At 35.4% G+C, this 5,037-nt stretch overlaps 1 pseudogene; it reads left to right on the plus strand.

Annotated features, from left to right (window-relative positions):
- Positions 1–805: 805 nt before the first annotated feature.
- LOC129872584 (ankyrin repeat-containing protein NPR4-like) lies at positions 806–4,674 on the plus strand (annotated as a pseudogene).
- The last annotated feature ends 363 nt before the right edge of the window (positions 4,675–5,037 follow it).

Genomic DNA, 5,037 nt, shown 5'->3' on the forward strand with positions numbered 1-5,037 from the left:
AAAATCAGTATTGTTGTACCTCTGACCTGAGAAATTCTGATGTGTTGCAAGAAATGAAGATGTGTCACCTGGAAAGTTAGGATTAACATATGCCTCTCTCTGTTTCTCATCTTGAATGAGGAGAGAGTACGCATGATTCACATTTAAGAGAGGTGACATCATAAGTATGTTGCTTCTTACTGCTGCATAAACATCATTAAGTCCCATTAGAAATTGGATCAATCTTTCGTCCTGCTTGGATTTGACTACTTTCTTCTTTCCTCCACAGGTGCAGTTGCAAGAACATATTTCTCCGCTGGAGAGAGCATCCAGCTCATCCCAAATCCTCTTGATTCTTGTGAAATATCCTGCTACATCAGTTGTTCCTTGCATCAGATCTGTGAGGCCTTTTTGAAGGTGATAGAGTTGAGCTCCATTGGACTGACCAAACTTGTCATGAAGATCAGTCCAGAAATCTTTAGCAGATTTAGAGTATATCACACTCCCTGCAATTTCTTTTGAAAGAGAGTTAAGCAACCAAGAAATCACCACGTTACTACACCTAGTCCAAAACTTGAACTCAGGTGTATCAGCAGATGGTATTTCGGCAGAACCATCAATAAAACTCATCTTGTTCTTAGCTGATAGAGAAATAATGATGGACCTTCTCCACGCAGCAAAACCAGTTCCATCGAAAACTAAATTCACAAGATTCATTCCTGGAGAATCTGAGGGATGAAGGTAATATGGACTGCTACAATCCATTACTGCAGATGAAGAAGAGTTTTCCTCAGATGATTGTGATGTGGTTTCCATTTGGATTGAAATGACAAAAATAAAGAAAAGATTTGGATCTTACAGCTGCTCTGATACCATGAAAGAAAGTATAAAATGAAGACAGATTTTTGATTATTTTTTTTGATGATCTACCCTCTACAATCTTCATGTCTATATATACAAATATAAAAGATAAAAAAACAATAAAAGCCCATACTAGTTAAAATAACAATAAAACCCATAAAAGATAAACAACAATAAAGACCCATACTAGTTATATTAACAATAAACCCATACTAGTTTGCATAATTTTCAGCAAGTTGTTTCTCTTTGTCTTCTCTTCTCTTTATTCCAACAATTTCTGTTCTCAAGTGTTTGATTTGACTTATTATGAAATTCTCAGAATATCTTTGGTTAGTGGTGCTGCATATTGCAAATGCAATTCAATTCCATCATGCAAGATCAGTTACATTTACTTCATAGTATAGTAGCTTATGCTTTGCTTCTATAGCTCTAAAACAAGTTTCTCCTCAGAGCAAATAGCTTTATATATAAGTCTGAGCCACTAGCAAAATCCTACATCATGATAGTTGCCTCGACACTAAACCGTAAAACACAACTGTAGAATCAACATAGAGCCTAACCAACTACTAGAGGTTATCAAAAAAGCCATGTTGCTTGATAATTAAGCAAGGATAAGCAGAAGCAGCAGTTCACAGCTTCTTCATTTCGTGATAATTGTCTCTGTTACAAGCACTATAGTAATTTATCACAGAAATCTCATGACAAAATTGCCCCTGGATACCAATCTAATCTAAGGAGATGTTCCAGTGTGCTTAATTCGCGCGATGAGGAGCTTGTCTGTGTGGGGGATGGATCCTCACTTACTGCCTGCTATTCATCCAATTTGAATTCCACCCTGCAAACCATGTAAATTGTACTCATGTTATATACAAACTGATTAGAGTGCCTATATATGGGTTCGTTCTATATAATTGGAACGTTTTTGCTTTCTTTTCTTGATAACTAATTGCACGACAGATCGAGCTGTCTTCTTCCTATTACTGAACCTGAGACTTTGTGGACGTTTAACTCATATATATATATATATATATATATATATATATATATATATATATATATATATATATATCAAGTATTCTTTTACATAGGAATGAAGACTTTGTGTATACAGTGTTAATATATATACATTGTATTTTCAGCATATTAATACAATCCCATAAGAGTATCCCATATTTCTTTTCCCGTTCGTTTTTCAGCCATATTAGACAACACTTGATCAGCTAGAGCCAAGTGTAGATCAGCAATTGCGTTACTGTCTATGTCATTCCACTTGCTGTCATTAGTAAAGTCTGTCTGTCTGCCTTCAATTGTAGCTAAGCAATTGTCTTTTCTCAATATCGCTCTTATTTTTATTTTTCACAATGAGAAATTAGTCCCATTGAATTTCTCAACGTTAAACTTTATTATACTCGACATTGTTATTTGCTTCACACCCTTCTAGATTATTTCTGAATATTTTTGCGAACAAAAAAACTGTACCGTCACCAAAATTTACTATTCACGTGAATAGTACTTTTCACCGAATTTTACTATTTACGAAAATTTACTATTCATAGATAATACATTCGCATAAAACAGACAAAATAACCGAGGACTCTAATACCACTGTTGGGGAGAGGAAGCACTACAACTAAAGTTTGATATGATAATAAATAATGAAAATAAATTGGACACGAGAATTTTATGTGGAAACCCCTCAAACAGATAGAGGGGAAAAAACACAGGGTAGAAGGATCTTACTATGATAATATGGGAGTACACTGCTCTCAAATACAAGTAGAAAACAACAATTAACACTTCTCTCTTGTAAAAGGAACAACTCACTAAAGAGGACACTCAAGACTACAATATTTATCTTGATGTATAACTCTCCTTGTGTTCTTACTCTTTTGGATTGTATTTTTTTTTGTGGGATAATCTAAATGAGGGCAAGAAGCCCTCTATTTATAGGAAACTAGAAACGCATAAAATCTGCGTATTGCACCTCCCTTTTTACTACGAGTTCAAAATGCATTTTGTTCCCTTTTTTACTACGCATTCAAAATGCATTTTGTAGTATTTGACTATCTTGCACAATACCCTACTAATATGTATTTCTATAGCTAAGTTAATTCGGTTTTATTCTTGCAGAGGTAGCATTATATATACTTAAGAAGGACAGAAAATTAGCCATTAAAATGTTACAAGAAAATGTTGATGTCATATACACGTTATCTCAAAGGTCCTTGGTGATGAGTAACCGAGAAGGAAATTTGAAGAGATTCATAGAAGGAGCTGATTCTCCAGTGTGGAGAAAGTTTATTAGCATGATTTTCATGGTCGGGAGTCAATTCATTACATGTAAGATGTACTATGTTTCCAAGCAAGTTGTAATCTCATTATTTTGTGTGAAGACAAGCTTAATTAATATCATCTCCGTTTGTAGTGCTAAAATTGCTTAGAACTTCCGGGGTACTCCCAGAAAGATATGTAATAGAGAAACAAGCTGGTCTACTACTTGAGGAGCTCTGGGCGGAGTGTCAAAGAAGTGCAGAGGATAAGCTATTGGAGAGAGTGCTAAATGAATGCTTGCTCCATTCTGCTGCAAGAGCAGGAAATGTAGAGTTTTTAGCTGTGGTTATTCACAGTCATCCTGATTCCATATTGTACCTTGACCATCAAGCCCGGTCCATTTTCCATGTTGCGGTTTTATGTCGAGAGGAAAAAGTGCTCAGTCTTATACATCAAATAGGAGGAATGAAAAACTTACTTCTTGAAGGATATGATACTGATGGAAATAACATTCTACATTCGGCTGGGAGGTTAGGGCAGACAAACTTATATGATAAGGTATTTCCTCATTCTTTTTAAACTATACATGTTCCTTCTATCTACCTATTCCAATTTAACACAGATACAGGAAATATTGTATAATATTGTGTTTGGATTAATTATTATTGTTTAAATAATTAATGAGCTGGCCAATAGGAGAAGATTATGCCACCATCATTTCTCAGGGTTTCTAGAGCAGCACTTCAAATGCAAAGGGAGTTATTATGGTTCAAGGTGAGAGATTATCTAAAAGTATATTTCGCAGTCGGAAACACGTCTTGTTGCATTTCAAATATCTGCCATTTTATTTGTTAAAGGCATTCATTTTTAGCATTTTCATAAATGGGAGGAGTTATGGCTCTCAATTTTTTTTTGTTGCTGCGGAATGACTAATTACTAATTGACTAGGAAGTGGAGAAACTTGTACCACCTTCACTCCGAAAGACCAGAAACAGAGCTGGAAAAACCCCAAGGGAATTATTCACAGAAGAGCACAAGCTATTACTAAAAGAAGGGGAAAGCTGGATGAAACACACTGCGAATTCTTGTATGATCGTTGCAACTTTGATTGCAACGATGATGTTTGCTGCTGGTTTCACTGTGCCAGGCGGTAATAACGGTGAAAATGGTATTCCAATATTGATAAAATTCAATAGATTTATGGTCTTTGTCATATTGGATGCAGTGGCTCTATTCAGCTCAATCGTTTCCATCATTATGTTCTTGTCCATTCTGACATCTCGCTATGCTGAAGACGATTTTCTTGTGTGATTGCCTGCCAAGTTATTCTTCGGACTCACGGCGCTGTTTGTCTCGATAGTTAGCATGCTCTTGACTTTTGCAACAACCTTCTTTTTGGTCTACAGTAATCATATGGGTTGGGAGCCAAAGCTCATTGCTGCTTGTGCTGCTATTCCTGTAGCTTTATTTGGGTGTTTACAGTATAAACTATGGTTTGATGTCGTAAAATCAACATATTGGTCCAAGTTCCTTTTTAGATCAGGAAAGCACAAACTCTATTAACAGCAGAGCCTTCATTGCAGATAACGGTTGCACATAGGAGTATCTTCTTAATTATTATTGGTAAAATACCGTGCAACAACATTTTACATTCTTATGTAATAAGAGAATCAGGATTCTTTGAGGTGCCTTACTCCTAATTGTAATGTTTGTTTATGAAACTTGAGCGAATTTCTCCATCAATGCTATTTGGGATTGGTAATAATTAATTAATAGGTTTAGCACATTGAATTTCTGTTCCTAAGTGTGTGATTTGATTTATCATGAAATTCTCAAAAAGCAATTCCATTCCATTTACATCATAGTATGGTACACTTGTGCTTTGCTTCCATAGCTCTAAAGTTCTTTAACAAGTTTCTCTGCAGG

This window comes from Solanum dulcamara, chromosome 11, assembly GCF_947179165.1.
Source record: "Solanum dulcamara chromosome 11, daSolDulc1.2, whole genome shotgun sequence".
Classification (NCBI taxonomy): domain Eukaryota; kingdom Viridiplantae; phylum Streptophyta; class Magnoliopsida; order Solanales; family Solanaceae; genus Solanum; species Solanum dulcamara.